Source organism: Physeter macrocephalus, chromosome 8, assembly GCF_002837175.3.
Source record: "Physeter macrocephalus isolate SW-GA chromosome 8, ASM283717v5, whole genome shotgun sequence".
In the NCBI taxonomy this organism is placed as follows: Eukaryota; Metazoa; Chordata; class Mammalia; order Artiodactyla; family Physeteridae; genus Physeter; species Physeter macrocephalus.
In genome coordinates this window covers 134,497,921-134,516,759 of record NC_041221.1, presented here as the reverse complement: position 1 = coordinate 134,516,759, position 18,839 = coordinate 134,497,921, and the positions used below count along the sequence as shown (strand labels likewise).

Below are 18,839 nucleotides of genomic sequence, written 5' to 3'. Positions count from 1 at the left end.
TTTTGCTTACACAAGGTGCCTGGGGCACTAAAGTGATCACCTTTATGGTTTTCAGCTCAAGGTTTTCTGGGTCACACAGGTAGCGTGAAATTCTAGCCCCCCACAATATGCTTGCAAACTTGTTTAGGAATTCTCAGAGGGGAGTTGTTTTCTTTTTTTTCTATTCCATCCACAGTTAATGTGGAGACAGTCAGGTATCCTTACCCTTTCCCTCTGTAGGTCAGGTTTTTTCCTTAATCTACTACTGAGGATGTAGTCCTTCAGTTTGGGGGAGGTCTTAGCTTAGGGGAGGTTGACAGTGTGATATATGGGCAAGATGACAGGGGCCCAGAGAATGGGGATGTCTTATTCAATCCATATGAGGTCACAGAGGCTGCCTAGGTAAGGTGACACTTAGGACACTTAAACTGAACTCAGGCATATTAAACAATAAATGGGAGTTTGCCATGCAATGGGCATAATTACACTGTGTTCACCACAAGGCAAGAATCATGTCCAATGTGTATACTGCTGTGTCTCCAGAACTTAGCATAGTACTTTGCACATACTAGGTGCTCAATTAATGTACTTAAGTGTATCAATGAGTAAGAAGTATCAAAGTATTCCAAATGGAGGGAAACAATGCATATAAAGTAAGAAGAAACAAATAACAAAACTTTATTTTTTATCTTATTTTTATTTTTTTGTGGTACACGGGCCTCTCACTGTTGTGGCCTCTCCTGTTGCGGAGCACAGGCTCTGGACGCACAGGCTCAGCGGCCATGGCTCACGGGCCCAGCCGCTCTACTTAAGTGTATCAATGAGTAAGAAGTATCAAAGTATTCCAAATGGAGGGAAACAATGCATATAAAGTAAGAAGAAACAAATAACAAAACTTTATTTTTTATCTTATTTTTATTTTTTTGTGGTACACGGGCCTCTCACTGTTGTGGCCTCTCCTGTTGCGGAGCACAGGCTCTGGACGCACAGGCCCAGCGGCCATGGCTCACGGGCCCAGCCGCTCTGCGGCATGTGGGATCTTCCCAGATCGGGGCACGAATCCGTGTCCCCTGCATTGGCAGGCGGATTCTCAACCACTGCGCCACCAGGGAAGCCCAAAACTGTATTAAAAATAACAAATTTGGTTAAACCAAGGGCCATTTCTTTTTTCAACAAGTGTTTTTACAATAGTTGTTTTTGGTAAGACACTTATTTAGGATACAGACAGTGTCACACACTAATAGGGATAATAAGACACACACATAATAACTATAATACTTCTCCCCTGTGTACACAGTTTAGTTTCTCTCTCACTATGAAAGGCTAAAATTAGGGTATGAGGCTTCATGCTTCAGAGCCTCTCTGCTGATGAGCTTGGGGATTGGGAAAACACTAAATGCTTCTGCAAATCATTATACCCTTGTCTTTAGTGGAAAAGAGTAGTCAGGTGTAAATGTTTGGCAAAATGTGGTTGTAGTTTGATTGCAATCTGCAAATATTTGTGCTGTCAGTTTGCCACAGAAGGTGTGGTCCTCATGAAAGGACTTTGAGGAACCTGGCTGGTCAAATGGTATGAAGGTTCAAAAGCATAAGGCCTCTAAGGAAGAGGTAGGGTATGCAGAATGAGAAGACCTTCCTACCTGAATTTCTGGCTAAAGGGGCAGCAGAAGTCCCATGGTATTGTAAAGGCCATAGTCTTTTCTGTTTCCTTTACATGGATATAGGGAGAGGGAAGAGGAGAAAGGAATATTAATTCTTTTTTTAAAAAAAAAAACAATAAAAGTTCCCACTGTGGAAAAAATATTTATTTAACTATAGAAATTTAAATAAGAAACCAAAACAACTTAGTCTTATAGCTGATGATCTCATTGGCTTATAGCATTGTCATACACTGAATTCTGAGTTATCAGGCCAAAAATGTGGACTTGGCAAAGATGAGAGTTACTGTCAATTGTTCCAGCTCCCCAAGCTGGATGGCACCAGTGGCTGTGTGAGTGAATACAGAAGTTGAAATCAACATCATGTTAACTTTGGTTCCATTCCGAAAACATTCTATTCCAGAGATATGTAAGATGAAGCTTTTTTAGGGCAGAGATAGTGGTTACAACCACTAACACAGTGCCTGGTCCTTAATAGTTGCTCAGGAAATATGTGGTGAATAAATAAATGCACAACGGTTACCCTGGGTTGCTAAGATCAGAACAGTATTTGCCATTATTTTGGAGGTTGGCGTGGGATTCGTACACCCTGGAACAGTTTCTTCTCTTTGCAGCTAGTAATATTTTTTTTGTTTATGAAGAACAAGCATTCTTGCTCACTGGCACAATGGTCCTGGGGAAAGTGACACAGACAGATTTCCACTGCATTCCTCAGAAGACCCAGCAATACCACTCTCTGATGGTGAGTATTTCTTTATCAGAAGATTTAAATTTGAGGGGTTTAGTCTTTTCTTTTTTGCTGGTAGTGGTGAGTGCTTCAAGAACAAAAAAATGAATTGGCCAAGTTTGATTGAATTTGATAGCATTTTACTGCTCTGCAGGAGTCAGGGTAGTTACAACCTCATCTCCCTGTGCAGCAGTTTTTCCCACACACAAAACTGCAAGTATCTTCTCATCCTTATCTACATTTATGTCTAATTCTATTAGTGGGCACTGTAAATATTTTTCTAATTAGGGAGGAGGGTTGCTTGTATTTATTGTAATTCCCAAGGTACAAAAGATGTTAAAAACAGTGTCAAGAGTTTGGGGGTTTTTGGTGGTTCTTAGTTTTCACTTAAAAATAAATAGACAAGTATTTAGTAACTTCTGCCAAGAAAAATTTCCACACAGGGCCTCATCCCTAGCAATAAAAATCCAGATATGGCAGCAAAACATTTCCAGATACTTCTTTAGGTCTCTGAAAGCAGTATAGGGGAGAGGAGTAAAAAAATTATAGTATACCGCTTATAAAACACTTTATGCATGCCAATTCATTTCAGTATTATTTTTCCTATTTCTCCAATGGGGACTCTAAGGTACATTTAGGTTAAGTACCTTGACCAGAGTCACATAGCTAGTAAGTGACAGGGCTAGAACTCAAATGTAGGTTTTCTTATTACAAGTTCAGTGTTCTTATTCCAAGCCCAACATTCATAAGTATTGAATGTTTGTTGTGTCTATTTTCCTTTCTAAGTAATAGTGTTGATGGGGTGTGGGGGAGGTGATGGGATATGTCTTTTTGGCTCTTGCTGGCTACTGTGGCTCCAGTTTCTTATGAACATTGTACTAAAAAAGATAATAGCAGCCTTGACTGAACAAAATTAATCTATATGCTAGTACTTAAATAGCCTTGGTCAGAGATGAGATCAGTAAGGGTGAAGAGGACAGCTAAATAATGAAAGTTTCCTTATTGATGGCATGAGATGGGCTCAACATTCTACTATATCTGAAAGAGCTGAATTCAATCAAACTAATCTAGGTAGGGTTGGGGGGCAGGGTGGGCAGGAAAGAAGTCCATTTGCATTCTCTTTGAATAATAAGGGTATCTGTTGTAAAGTGACTACAGAGGCAGCTACTCCCTGCCTTCAAGTCTCATCCCAGTGACACTGGTGACCCTGGGGAGGCACACATGCTGAAGTCTTCCCTAGTATCTAGGACATGGTATGGGGTTGTAGCAAAGATATTTCTTTTATAGTGATTTGACCTAGGACTTGACTTCTGAGAAGCATAAAGCCTCTGCTCAGACAAACTGGATAAAATGTTTGTTTCCCTGGGCTATGAAAGTCATCTTGCAAAGAAATAACTAAAAAATCTCAACTCAAGTAATGATCTTCCTGGCAGGCCTCACCTCCAGAAGTCTTAGAAATATACCAGTCACTTCTCATCCTGGCCAAATAGCTATCTGAAATGCTGTTTCTAACACTAGTTATATATTAAATTGTGACCTCTACATCTACTGGTAAAGCATTTGTAGGAAGAATGAAGAAAAAGTGATGTCATTTTAAAGTATTCTCTTAGTGACTCCCAAACGTAGAAATTCTATTTGTTACAAGATATTAAATCTGAAGTTACATTATCAGCCAGATAATTCTTTGTTATGGGGAGGGCTGCCCTGTACATTGCAGGATGTTTAGCAGCATCCTTGACCCCTACCCGCTGGATGCCAATAGTACCTCCTGAGTTTTGATAACCAAAAATGTCTTCAGACTTGGCCATAAAAATTATCCCCAGTTGAGAACAATGTTTTAACCAAAGCACCAAGATATTACAGAAAAAAACAACTCCCTCCACCCCCTCCAAAGAAAAAACTAACTAAAGTGAGTTCTGAAATGGACTATCCCTAGAAATGAGAGGATTTAGGCAAAATCAGGTAGCTAACTAACTCTAAAAACTCACAATTTATAAAAGGTCAGGTGAGAATTACTGAGGAGTATTTCTTTGGTGACTGTTGCTGGTATGCTGTGATTCTTACCACAGACACTTGCCTGCCTCTTACCTCAAGCCTAGTGAGAGGGACCTTCAGTGGAACTACTCAGAGTACTTGTACTTGGGATGTGTCTCTTGCAGTTAAAGGGGCACAGAGGACTTGCGTCTGTCTCCTGCCTGAAAAACATAGAGGACAAGACAGGCTGGCAGCTGTTCTGGCAGCAGAGCAGAGGAATGCTGAAGCTGCACTGGGATTGGCCTATATTCCCAAGTTTCTTTGGGCAAGAAGTGGATGAGAGCTTCGCGTGGACCAAGTGTGGATAATACGGAGCTGCCGCTAGCCTAAACAGCACCATCAGAAAAAAAGCTCTCCCTCGGCCAGACACTTCACTTCCATCTGTTGGAAAATAATCTCACTAATTTAGTTTGGACAAAACACTTTACTGCCACCTGCTGGAATACTGTCAAAATAAATATACAAATCCACACCGGTGATGTGCATGGCAGGCACTCCCTAGGGTATGGAGTGCATAACCTTGCACAATGTGGGGTGGTCCCAGAGCCACTTACAAATGGGCCACTGTGAGAGCTACCTTAGATTCTATCTGAAAGGTCCTTACTGAGAAAAACAGGTTTCAAGAGATAAGAAGTTGGAGGTGGACCACCAGATTCTTAGGGACTGAAAGAGTAAAAAAACTGCCAGAATAAAATGCTTTTGCTCAGACCAACCAAGGTTACTATGGGTGAGAAACCACCAAAGAATGGGGATGGTGGTGGTTTCTGAAAACCTTAAAAGCATCCCTCAGAAAAAAAAGGCAGCTTTAAACATCTACCAGGCCGAGTGTGAAACCATCCACATGGAAGTAAAAGTTACAAATTTTCCTGCTCCCCTTTCTTTTCCTCTCTCTCCACCCCTTTAGCTCTGGTTGGTAAGCTGGGAGAGAACAAGAAAGACCCAGCATGATGCCTCTCCAGGGCAAGCAGTTAGCCAGCTGTCCCAAGCTGGTGAAGAGGGAAGTTTCACTCTTTCTGACTTAATAACCATAGGACTTTCTATTCCTAATAGGGACCACAGAATTCATGGAATCTATCTGAGTCAGGTATATGACACATTGGCTCCACTGCACAGGTTTAAAGGGATGAGGAAGTTTAAAAATAAAGGTTTTTTGTTTTGTTTTTAAAAATTATACCCCTGAATCCTGTATGTTGAACGTGCTGGTTACATATTATACAGCAGGATCTGGAAAAGATATTTTCCAAGGATATGTTGTTGAGTTTTACAGGGGAAAATGGTATTTGAACCAATTCATTTGTTGAGAGCCCATACTTTGGGAGTAGGGCACACAAATGCAAGGGAGTCTCTGTCGTCTGGGTGCTTACAGTCTTGGGTTTCATACTCAGAGTAATGTAACTATTACTGTCAGTTATGTCAACAAGAGCCTGTGTTGCATAGGCAGGGCAGGTTCAGAAGGGTTTTTACTCTAATGATTTCCTCTCATGATATTTTTACTCGCTTATGATTAAGCTTTAGAAGCGACATGTTGCCCCTGTTCTTCAAGCATGGAATCACACGTAAAGCTTCCATTTATGACGTTTAAAGAGAGATGCAAGGCTGAATGCATAGGTTGCATCTTGATTGGGCTGCTTTGAAACCAGAGTCTGTCTGGTCCTCAGTTTGGCAGATTCAGACACTTATATTTCACTTTATTCAGGCTTAATCAGGCTCTGAGCATTTAATTTGGGTAAAACAACTTTATAATTCAACCCAATGGACAGAAGCTGATTTATGAACCATGATGTGAATTTACTGAGAAAAACTGTATTGCTAGTATAACTAGTACCAGTCATGTGCTTTGGACAATTGCTTCTTACTGCGTGTGTTGATTTAATTGAGAGCCCTTGAGTGATGGGAAGACTACCTGATAAGTGTGGGTGGAATCAGAGCATGGGTCTTTGTATGTTCTTAAATGATATCTAGAATTTAAGTTTACTAGGATATAAACTCACTGACAGGGATCTTATTTGCTGATATGTCCTAAGAGACTAGAACATGGTAAGCATTCAATAAGTATTTGTTGAGTGAGGGACTGAATCTGAACTAAGTTTTTTTAAACTGTTCTGATTATGGATGGGTATTGGTCCCGGTCATTAGAATCAGTAGCCCCTCTCCTAGACAGAATGCGAGCCCACAGTACATTCTTATTCAGATTCTGCTTGTTCTAGACTCTTAATGGACCCCACCCGTCTCTTATGACAGCATCAACTGGGCATGTGATACTTAGGTTACAGATGATTTATTTTACTCTCTCTGATGAAATTTGGGAGCTACCCTGACCTCTGTAACACATTTACAGATCATCTCATAGGGTGACTTTTTCTTTTCTTTTCTTTCTTTTTTTTGGGGTCAGGTAAATTTTGTCCCAAGTTCTATGAGGGTTCTTGTCTTACATTTTCCGGGTTTCTGACTTCCAGCTCAGGCAGGTAGGGGACAACTGAACTGTGGTAGTTTATACTTTTACAGACACCCAGAGTTCTTTGTGCAGGTGTGGATCTATCTACCCTCCATCAAGGAGTCTAAAGGCAGAACACTGCGTTTTACTCAATGGAAGATCTCAAAGCCCTTAACAAACTAAATCAAAAAACGAGATTGTTTGAATATTCATACTTTTGTGAACGCGTGGGAGCTGCACGGTCGGTCTGGGTGGCTATGCAAGCAAGTACAGACACCCCAGACTCAGAGAGCTCCTCATTCTTTCTGCCTTTCAGCTCTGCCTCTGAAATTCTGGTTTTGTATAGGAAGCTCTCTGTAAGCATATAGCCTGTTGACTTTCATTTTCCCAGATGCTTTCGGCACCAGAGGCATCTATGTTCTTTCCGGAGTCTAGGTCTTGTCCTTAGGTGAAGAGGAAGGGTGGGGGTGGACAGGGTCCCTCATCTAACCTCCGTCGCTGAGAATGGGACCGTGACTCACCGCTTCAGTCTGCCCGGAGGTTTCTGTTAAGGTCTCGGCGCTCCTCACCTAGATAACGGCACCCAGGTTTTTCTGGCTTCCTGCAGGTGGGCATGCTCCCTCCACAGAGACCAGGAGTGACCTCGGGTTGCCGGATTTGACCTTCATGACACCTACGTCCTCTCCCCACTTTCCTCTATCTTCTTTCCAACCTCCCCAGACTGAGGACCCCCAGACACCTCCCTCAGGCCCGCGCCCTGCTTCTCACATCCTAACTCAGGGGACCAAATTTGGGGTGGAAGAAACCCGGCGGCTCTAAAGCCCACTGCAGGTCTGCAGCCGCGGGGCTTTGGGGGAGGCCCGCCCTGGCTGCGCGCTCGCCCCAACCCCCGCCGGTCCTCCCCGCCCCTCCCATGTACGTCACGTCCGGCCCAGCCCCTGCCAGCCCTCCGCCCTCCGCCTTGCGCCCTCCGCTCTCCTCTCGCTCGCCGTTAGGGAGGCTCTGCGCCTCAGCCACAGCCTCCGTCTCCGCTCCCGCCCCATCCTCCGCGTCTCTGCCGCCGCCACCGCCGGGGGCATCCGGGGGTCGCCTAACGGGCTGGCCCTGCGCCACAGTCGTCGCTTCAGCCTCCCGCCAGTGGCGGCCACAAGAAGAAGCTCGCTGGCTGCGGAGCCACTTGAGGCCTCATTTCTCGCCTTCTTTCAGTTGCCGCGGGTTCTGGAGAAGCGGCCGCGGCCGGGGAACTGGGCGTCGAGGTTCCAACGGTAGGTGAACGGGCGGGTACTGCGCATGCGCTGGTCCCTGTAGCCGCGGCCCTCCCCCTTCTGCCTCCCCCCAGCTCCGTGTCCCACCCGCGCTGGCTTCAAGGGCTTTGCACCTCGGGGTGCGGGGGATCCCGGGCAGTGCCGTTGCAGGTGCGGCATTCCATAGAGAGGGCCCCCTTTCTCCTAGAGCAAGAGAAGGTGAAGATGTGCCCCTGGCAGCCAGGGGGTGTGGCAGTCTTCGATTTTTCAACCGCTGCAGTGCGCGTGAGCGGGTGTGCCTGCTCACCTAGCTCCCTCAAAGTAGAAGGCACAGCTCCCCACCCTTGTTTGCTAGCCTCCCCTGCACACCGGACCTGCGCCGCCTCCCTGCCCTTTTCCTTAAAGCTGGGCAGTGAAGTTGATGCAGAAAAACAAAAGTGTGGTTTAATCTGGGCTCAACTGCGCCCCTTTTTAAGATCACGTGAGATGAGTGGTTGCTGACTTCCTTAGATCGTTCAGAGAATATAGCCAAAATTGGGCTGTTGGTGCACTGTGGACTTGTCTAGAATGCATTCTGCATAGGCCAGGCTAGAGAGGGTACAGCGCTGTCTCAGATGAGGCGCCTGGTTTCCGAGATAAGGTATTAGGAAATTGAATCAGTTGGCACACTTGCCCAGTGGGAAATTGGTAAACTTCAATTAAAAATCAATTAAAAATCAAACTGACTTTTAGAAAGGCATTTCGTTCGGCTCCCCATTATGCCGTCTAATCAATGAAAAAAGTACCTAAGATTGGGCACTACCTTATTTTCAAGTTGATGATAATCTAAAAATGGCAACCGGAACCACAGTAATGCAGATTATGAACACTAAATAGCTGAGATGCACTTACTTTTAAAAGTGGACATTAAAGGATGGTTTTGAATTATTGACTTTCTGGGTTAATGTGAGGCTTGTCTTCAACTTTCCTTTTTGTAACCTTGCATGCAATACTTGTTGGCCTGGGTGTCTCTCAGGTACTGTGCATTTAGTAAGTGCGTACTAGCTGAATGGAATTGAATGAACTGGTTATTATTTGTATATCTATCGGGAGCTCCTTCTTTCTTAATCTCTGCTGCTTTTAAAATTTGGGCAGTATCTTAAATAGTTTAATTGTGTTACCAGTTAGGGATCTGGAACACATCTTAAATGCTTGGAAAGATGTAGAAAGGCTTATCAGTGTCATAAAATTCTTACTTAGAGGAAGTAAATGTTACATTGTGTGTGTGTTTTTAACTGTATATGTAGTGTTTTATTTATTAATATAAGTGTATAGAATTCTGTTACTTTCTCTATCTTTAAAATTTATATTTATTTTAAAAATTAATAGGCAATTTTTAGAGAAGTTTTAGGTTCACAAAAAAATTAATCAGAAAGTACAGAGTTGCTACATATCTCCTCCCCTCCGCATGCAATTTTCCCTCTTTTTTATATCTTGTATTAGTATGAAGTGTGTTTTTATTAGAATGCCATTGTTTTAGGACAGAGAAAATGACTGAAATGGATATATTGTGACTTGTCAGTTTTTCCCCATCAATAAAATGACAGCTACTTTTATTATCATTTCTGAATAACCTCAGTCTGTGCATGGCTCCCCTTTGTTGTACCCTGACTTTAGTATTGGGAAACATAATAGGATAAATTGTAGCTATACTTTGAAAAAAATTGTGATAAATATACATAACGTAAAATTTACCATTTTAACCATTTTTAAGTGTACAATTCAGTGGCATTAAGTACATTCACAGTGTTGTGCAACCGTTGCCACTGTTCATTTCCAGAACTTTTTCATCATCCCAAACAGAAACTCTTAGACAGCAATTCCCCATTCCCTCTTCCTCTTAGCACGTGGTAACCTCTATTCTACTTTCTGTCTCTATAATTTGCCTATTCTAGGTACCTCATATAGGTGGAATCATATAGCATTTGTCCTTTTGTGTTTGGCATATTTCATTTAGTTCATTTTCAGGGTTCATTCATATTGTAGCGTGTATCAGAATTTCCTTCCTTTTTTTTTTTTTTTTTTTGTGTGTGTGTGTGTGTGTGTGTGTGGTACGCGGGCCTCTCACTGTTGTGGCCTCTCCCGTTGGGGAGCACGCACAGGCTCAGCGGCCATGGCTCATGGGCCCAGCCGCTTCGCGGCATGTGGGATCTTCCCGGACCGGGGCACGAACCCGTGTGCCCTGCATCGGCAGGCGGACTCTCAACCACTGCGCCACCAGGGAAGCCCTCCTTCCTTTTTAAGATTGAATAATGTATTCCATTGTGTGTATATACAACATTTAGTTTATCCGTTCATCTCTTGATGGACATTTGGATGTTTCCACATTTTGGCTTTTGTGAATAATGCTGCTGTGAACTTTGGTGTACAGGTATCTGTTTGAGTCCTTGCTTTCGATTCTTTTGGATATATACCTAGGAGTGGAATTGCTGGTAATTCTGTGCTTAACTTTTCGAGGAACATCTAAACTGTTTTCCAGGTCTGCTGCATCATTGTACATTCCCATTAGCAGTGCACAAGGGTTCCAGTTTCTCTGCATCTCCCCAACAATTGTTACTTCCCTTTGTTTGTTGGTTTGTTTTTTGGTTTGTTTGATAATAGGCATCCTAATGGGGGTGAACAGGTATCTCATTGTGGGTTTTTTTTTTTTTGCGGTACGCGGGCCTCTCACTGTTGTGGCCTCTCCCGCGGGCCCAGCCGCTCCGCGGCATGTGGGATCTTCCCGGACCGGGGCACGAACCCGTGTCCCCTGCATCGGCAGGCGGACTCTCAACCACTGCGCCACCAGGGAATCCCCCTCATTGTGGTTTTGATTTGCATGTCCCTAAGAGTGATGCTGCACATCTTTCTTTTGTGTATCTTCTTTGGAGAAATGTCTGTTTAAGCCCTTTGCTCATTTTTTAAATTGGTTTTTGTTTCTTTGTTGTTGAATTAGTTTAAAAAAAAGTTACTTTAAAAAGTTATTTTGTACGTGCATTAAATCTTTTATCTGAAAACCTTATTGGTTCTTAAAATGAATGCAATACTGAAATTTAAAAAATAGAAATTGGGGTAAATTCCCTGGCAGTTCAGTGGTTAGGACTCCGCACTTCCACCACAGGGGGTATGGGTTTGATCCCTGGTCGGGAACTACCTGCATGCCATGCAGTGCGGCTAAAAAAATTAAAATAAATAAATAAAATAAACAAATAAATAAATAAATAGAAATTGAAAATTTCTGTTTTACACATGGATAAACAACAAAGAGATTTTACATCTGAAAAAGGTTTCCAATTATTTAGTAAGTCACACTATATTAAGTTCTCAATTAGGTATATATCAATACCGAGAACTTATTTCCATAACCTCAGCATTACAAAGGGGCACGCATTAAATGAAGATCCTATCCTCACCAATGAGTAAGATTAATGCTCCTGAACTTTCCTTTGTTTATGAAGTATTTTGTTAACATGGCTAGGAGCAGAGGAGGGGATTACTGGATGGAGAAAAAGGAAGTGTAGTGTGTACACATGAACTTGACCCGTATCAGTGTTCCCCAAGTGGCGCAGAAGGCCAGTATGTGAGGAGGTTTACTTTGGGGCCTTATAGAAGAGCCAGTTTGATTGGACCTGGAAATAATGAAGGATTTTTGGAATGGAATTTAATAAAGGCAGGTTTAATGCACCAACTCATACTCACATGAGATATTAATAGTAATGGCATTAAGAGTAACATTATCAGATTTATTTATTCATTCATTGGATATTTATTTTTCTCCTTCTAAATGTTAGAGATACATGAAGGAGCAAAACCCAAGCAGTTACTTGGTGATGGTTGCATAACTGTAAATTTACTAGACATTAAATTATACACTTGAAAAGAGTGAATTTTATGATATGTAAATTATACCTTAATAAAGCTGCTTTAAAAAAAAATAAAACCCACCAGTGGACTTGAAGGAACTTATACTCTGTTGGAAGAAAGAAACTTTAAACAAACACAGAAAGGACTATATAATAAAACTTGTGATGAATGTTTTGGAGACAAGGAATAACATGTCCTAAGAAAAATTGACAGGGGATATCATTAGGTTAGATGGGTTGGAGAAGGCCCCTCCAAGAATGGGACTTGAGTAAGAGCGGAAGATGAGTAGGAGGAAGTGAGGGGGAGAGTGTTTGAGGCAAATGAACCAGCATGTATAAAAGTCTTAGGTTGAGGAAGATGCAGTGGCTTGACGAGATAATTTAATGACTTTTATTGGATTTCCACTAGAGAAGGAAATACCCTAAATCTTTTAAGACAGGTTTTTACCTAGCTTTAGTGTATATTTTCTTTTTCTTTTATATATGATGTATAATAATTCTTATATTTTTGGTTTTAAACAGTTTTCAGAGAGATGTCTGTCTGGTTTCTATTATTGCCCTTTTCTGGAATAGAAAAATAGAAAAACTTGATTTGTTTACTTATTCTTAAAATATGTATTTTTGCTTTTATGTATCAGGCTGCTGTTCCATGTAATTGAAAAGTAAAAGTAAAAATAAAACTGAAAAACACTTGTTGATTGACATAGTAGGTGCTTAATATTTGGGGGGAAGGGTGGGAGGAGGTCCTTTTTGGACACCAGTCATAGTGGATTAAAAATTTGGAAAGGTGAAGGAGCTCAAATTTAGGATCAGATAAGATGAGAGAATTTTTATAGGAAAAGCAGACCATATTGTGGTTCATTATAGAATCACTTTTGAAACAAATGATTTCAAAAGATATATATTTTTTCTGTTAAGGAGTATTCTAGTGTTTGAATAATGATTTTTGATTAGCAAGTACAGAATATTTAAGTGTTTTATGAATCACCTCTATGAAGTATCGTTTCATACATTTCAGTGAAATTTCAAACAATATTTTCAGTTTTGGTTGTAATAATTGTTGCCTGAAAGAGCATTAGCCTAAAGGGCAGCAGACTTAGAGTTCTACTCACTAGTTTAGTGACCTACTCACTAGTTAAGTGACTTTAAACCAGTTTCTTCAGCTCTCTGAGATATTTTTTGTTTCTTTTCTGAGAAAAAGTGATAATCTGCCATGCTTATCTCACAGGGGATGGTTGTGAGGATTCAGTTGGATAGTGAACTGGAAAGTATACCAGAAATGATAGCATCATTTCAGATACTGGAGTTCTGCTGTTGTGTAGTGTTCACAACCCAGGAAATAAAGATGAAATCATATTTTTTGCTCTCAAAGTTTATAATCAAGTGGAAAAGACAGATACAAAAAATAAGTATAGTCAGTGCTTTTTTGTTCATATCCCAGGTTCCTTTTTTTCCCCCCAGAGCAGTTTTTACACAAGTCAGTGCAAAAAGAGAATGTTGTTCTCTCAAGGGACCCATTTGGCTAGAACAAGTTGTGGAATTACCTCCAATGGTAAAAAAAAAAAAGAGAAAAAAAAAAGTATATTGTAGTTTTGTATTAAAGAGCAATAAGAAATGATATGCTAGTCTTCTTAAGACTGTACTCATTAGAAGGCCCTAGGTGAGCATGTTTTCAATGGAGAAACATGAAAGGTGAAAAGTTACAAGGATAGAGGAGTCTTGAAGAGTCAATATTTGTCAAAATTGAGATTATATGCATGCATATAATTGACTGGAATATGTGCTCTTTACGTATATATGCTTTCTCAGGTATTTTGTGTTGCCCTCTAAATTGTAGAGCTGGTTTTTTTGGGGGGGGCCAGTCATTGTGTTGGTACTTAGTGGGAAGAGCTAATTTAACACATAAGTCACTTTGACTTAATAGAAGATCATGCTAAAGTAGTGACCAGTGACCTTGGAGTGAATGTGGGGTAAAGGAACCTGTTGGGAGCCAGCTTGCTCCAGCACATTACAGGCTTACCCTTTCATCAGAGACAGCATTTAAAGTGTCACCTTTTCTCATACTTTCATGAGTAAGATTAAACATCCCTCTACCACTCTTACCTGTTTTTCATGCACTGATATGTGAACCTTCTAAAACTCTACATCTGACCGATAAATATCTCAAAAGGTCATCCTTCATCCTTTGGGGAAGTTTATCTACCTTGGAGACTAACTTCAGGTACCTTATGGTTTCCTTGGCTTTTTGAATCAGAATTGTGGCTGATTTACAAGTAAATGTGAGAGGAAGTCTTTTTGCCTTTGTAATACTGCTCATTTTATTGTTCTGGTTTCTTAAGACTTAAATTACTGTCATTAGAAAGATTTGCAGTTAGATCCAGCAGCACATTCTAACATCACCATTTACAAATTTTGAAGTTTAACTCAGACTTGAGCCTCACAGTACATGTAAAACGGGAATAGTGCCTGCCTCATAGCATTCTTCTAGGTATGAGAAATAACTTGTGAAGTGCTTATAGGTATTCCATAAATCATAGTTCCTTTCCATAATTTAAAAAAAATTATAGTTGATTTACAATATGATTTGTTTTTAATATTATTTACAATATTATATTATACATTCCAGATGTACAACATAGTGTTTCAATATTTTTATAGATTATACTCCATTTGAAGTTGTTATAGGGGCTTCCCTGGTGGTGCAGTGGTTAAGAATCTGCCTCCTGCTAATGCAGGGGACATGGGTTCAAGCTCTGGTCCGGGAAGATCCCACATGCTGCACAGCAACTAAGCCCATGCGCCACAACTCCTGAGCCTGTGCTCTAGAGCCCGTGAGCCACAACTGCTGAGCCCACGTGCTGCAACTACTGAAGCCCGCGCACCTAGAGACCGTGTTCCGCAACAAGAGAAGCCACTGCAATGAGAAGCCCGCGCACCGCAGTGAAGAGTAGCCCCAGCTTGAAGCAACCAGAGAAAGCGTGCGTGCAGCAACGAAGACCCAATGCAGCCAAAAATAAATAAATAAATGAAGTTGTTTTAAAGTGCTTTCCTTTCTTGATTTGATTATCTTTGGTTATTGCTGGGAGTAGATGTGGCAGCCACTTTTTTTTTTTTTTTTTTTTTTTTTTTTCGAAGACCCAATGCAGCCAAAAATAAATAAATAAATGAAGTTGTTTTAAAGTGCTTTCCTTTCTTGATTTGATTATCTTTGGTTATTGCTGGGAGTAGATGTGGCAGCCACTTTTGATGTTTTGTTTTTTTTAAACATCTTTATTGGAGTATGATTGCTTTACAATGTTGTGTTAGTTTCTGCTGTATAACAAAGTGAATCTGCTGTATATATACATATATCCCCATATCCCCTCCCTCTTAACATCTCCCTCCCACTGTCCCTATCCCACCCCTCTAGGTGGTCACAAAGCACGGAGCTGATCTCCCTGTGCTATGCGGCTGCTTCCCATTAGCTAGTTATTTTACATTTGGTAGTGTATATATGTACCATGTATATATAGAAGTGTATTTATTTAGTTTTTAATCACTTAAGGAGGTGTTCTCCTCTTGTTAATCTTCTTAAATTTGAATAGTCAGTATTATTTGCTTCTTATTTATGTCTTTATTCAACATATATTTTGTTTATTTATTTTGTTGCGTCGGGTCTTAGTTGCGACAGCTGGGCTCCTTAGTTGCGGCATGCATGTGGGATCTAACCCAGGCCCTCTGCATTGGGAGCACAGTGTCTTAACCACTGTGCCACCCAGGGAAGTCCCTCAACATATATTTTAAACATTAAATTATGTGTTAGGGATTGTATGAGGCAATACAAAGATGATACAGAGGTGATACAAAGATGAAATGACAGGGTTCCTACCTACAAGGATCCTTTCTTTTGAAAAAGAGACAGACATATTTTTAGATTCTATGGGATGTTTGCTAAAAAGGTAAGAGATACCTTAGGAGCAAAAGGAAGGAGAACTGTCTGCTTCAGGAAGTCAGGGAAGGTTTGACAGAGGAAGCTAGAGTTGAGACTTGATGGTGGATGGAAGTTTGGTGAACAAGATGGAATTGGTCATGGTGTTGAGTTAGGGCTCCAAGACAAAACAATGTGCACAGCTCGGGAGATGTGGATTGTGAGTTTCAAGTAGTTAAGTATTGTTGGAGAGTAGAGTGAGGTGTAGGAGTGGCAGGGAAGAAGATTTTACTGGTAGGTGAAGTACTTGTACACCACGTAATAGAGTTTGCAGTTTACTGTGTACGTCAGAGGTTCTTAAAACTTTGTATGTATTATAATCACCCAAAGAGCTTATTAAACATACAGAGAGCCCAGGCCAGGCTCTCACAGATGCTAGATTGGGGTTGTGGCTGTATATTGAATATCTGTATGTTGAACAAAACTTTCCCCATCCCCAGATGAAGTTAGGAAACCAGTGCTGTAGGTCACTGGTCTCAAAAGTGAGGTGCTGGCACTTTGAATGGACAGGATGACCTATTAAAATGTGTGTGTAGGTGGAGGAGTAAAATTTATGTTTCTACTTATTTTTTATTTTTAAAATAAATTTATTTATTTATTTTTGGCTGAGTTGGGTCTTTGTTGCTGCATGTGGGCTTTCTCTAGTTCCGGCGAGTGGGGGCTACTCTTCGTTGCGGTGTGCGGCCTTCTCATTGCAGTGGCTTCTTTTGTTGCGGAGCACGGGCTCTAGGCGTGCGGGCTTCAGTAGTTGTGGCTTACGGGCTCTAGAGCACAGGCTCAGTAGTTGTGGCGCTCGGGCTTAGTTGCTCCGCGGCATGTGGGATCTTCCCAGACCAGGGCTCGAACCTGTGTCCCTTGCATTGGCAGGCGGATTCTTAACCGTTGTGCCACCAGGGAAGCCCTGTTTTTATTTATTTTTAATGTTCAATTTTTTTTTTTTCTTTTGCCATGCCATGAGGCATGTGGGATCTTAGTTCTCCAACCAGGGATCCAACACGTGCCCCTTGCAGTGGCGCCCTAATCACTGGACTGCCATGGAATTGTTAAAATGTTATTTTTCTGTATGTTTATTATGTGCATAATATACTAGGGTATTCACTATTCTACTTTAGAAATACACATACATATATGAGAGGTATGCACATAATCTTTTTCCTGTTCAAAAAATTTAGAGCGCAGGGCTCTAGGCATTGGAAAACAGTTGAGGAATTTTGTGCAGGGGAATTCAGGTTAGATTTGATGAGGATATCAGTGAGGAGAATAGATGAAGGGACTTAGTTACAGGGGATTTTATCTCGCTTTAGCTTTATTACTTTTGTTTTGCTTTGAAAGCTTGAAATCATGGGGGTTTATAAAATAATTGACTGTGGCCATGAAACCCTTGCCTGAATACTTTGCATGAAAGAGGGATAAGAGAGCTGTCTCAAGGTGAAATGTTTTGTTTAGTGAGTTGCAATCTGTAAAATATATGTGCTGTATCTAGTACCATGATTTGGGGAGTGTAGTTATACAAAATATACTTGATTCATTGCTCATTGTAGTTTTGTGGAATCACCATGGAGGAGCATTTTTCCCTCAAGAAGTATGTTAAAGTGCGCACAGATGAACAAATCCTCAGGCACGGGTAATAATTGTTGTGATAAATACTTTATAATCTTTTTTTTTTTTTTTTTTTTTTTTTTTACTAAGCAAGTTTGGTATTAATTTTATTCTATTTTCTGTATAACTTTAAGTACATAAAGGTTCATTTCCGCAGGCCTCAGGAAATGGGTAGAAATCACAGGACAATCTCTCTTCCCACCAAAATTTTTTTGTTTTTTAAGGCAAAGAAATTCCTCAACTTTTGAGTATTAGAGCTCTCTTTAAAAACTTTCTAGTCGTGGGACATCCCTGGTGGCGCAGTGGTTAAGAATCCACCTGCCAGTGCAGGGGACACGGGTTCGAGCCCTGGTCTGGGAGGATCCCACATGCTGCGGAGCAACTAAGCCTGTGCGCCACAACTACTGAGCCTGCTCTCTAGAGCCCGCGAGCCACAACTGCTGAGCCCGCATGCCACAACTACTGAAGCCCGTGTGCCCTAGAGCCTGTGCTCCACAACAAGAGAAACCACCACAAGGAGAAGTCCGCGCACTGCAACGAAGAGTGGCCCCCGCTCGCTGCAACTAAAGAGGGCCTGTGTGCAGCAATGAAGACCAAAGGCAGCCATAAATACATACACACATACATACCAATGCAGCCATAAATACATACATAAATAAATACCAACGCAGCCATAAATACATACATACATACATACATAAATAAATACCAACGCAGCCATAAATACATACATATATAAATAAATAAGCAAACTTTCTAGTCCTGAATTCTCTCTTAGTGATATATACTTTGTTTTTTTGTTTGTTTGTTTGTTTGTTTTTTTGCGGTACACGGGCCTCTCACTGTAGGGCCCAGCCGCTCCGCGGCATGTGGGATCTTCCCGGACCAGGGCATGAACCTGTGTCTCCTGCATCGGCAGGCAGACTCTCAACCACTGCGCCACCAGGGAAGCCCAGTTATATATACTTTGATAACTTACTTAAGGGCAAAGTCAATACGAATTTATTTATTTTTTAACTTTTAATTTTATGTTGGAGTATAGTTGATTAACACTGTTATGTTAGTTTCAGGTGTACAGCAAAGTGATTCACTTATACATATACATGTATCTATTCTTTTTCAAATGAATTTAATAGTAGATTTAAATGACTTGGTATTTTCCTGATCAGAGTAGCATCTATGGACATTTGACAGATAAGTTTATATGCTGTTGAGATGTTTGTTTAACTTTTCTGTTTGCTTGGTACTGTTAAGGATTCAGACAGATTGATGCCTTGTCAGTTTCTCAGGCCAGGAGGGAACCACAGATTTAGCAT

General features: G+C 41.1%; 1 protein-coding gene and 1 long non-coding RNA gene across 10 annotated transcripts in view; one reads left to right on the top strand and one right to left on the bottom strand.

Moving 5' to 3' along the window:
• Positions 1–1,617: 1,617 nt before the first annotated feature.
• Positions 1,618–7,643, bottom strand: LOC129392349 (uncharacterized). The gene is made up of 3 exons (XR_008618135.1): positions 7,402–7,643; positions 4,453–4,559; positions 1,618–1,687 (listed from the first exon to the last, which is right to left on the bottom strand). It is a non-coding gene; the product is annotated as an uncharacterized lncRNA (long non-coding RNA).
• Positions 7,644–7,786: 143 nt separating this feature from the next.
• FAM13B (family with sequence similarity 13 member B) overlaps positions 7,787–18,839 on the top strand; it is a 90,174-nt gene continuing 79,121 nt past the window's right edge. For all 9 annotated transcript variants that reach the window (XM_024120090.3, XM_024120107.3, XM_024120072.3 and 6 more), the window contains exon 1: positions 7,787–8,097. The gene's annotated coding sequence lies outside the window, so the exon portion shown is untranslated. The remainder of the gene's footprint in view (positions 8,098–18,839) is intronic.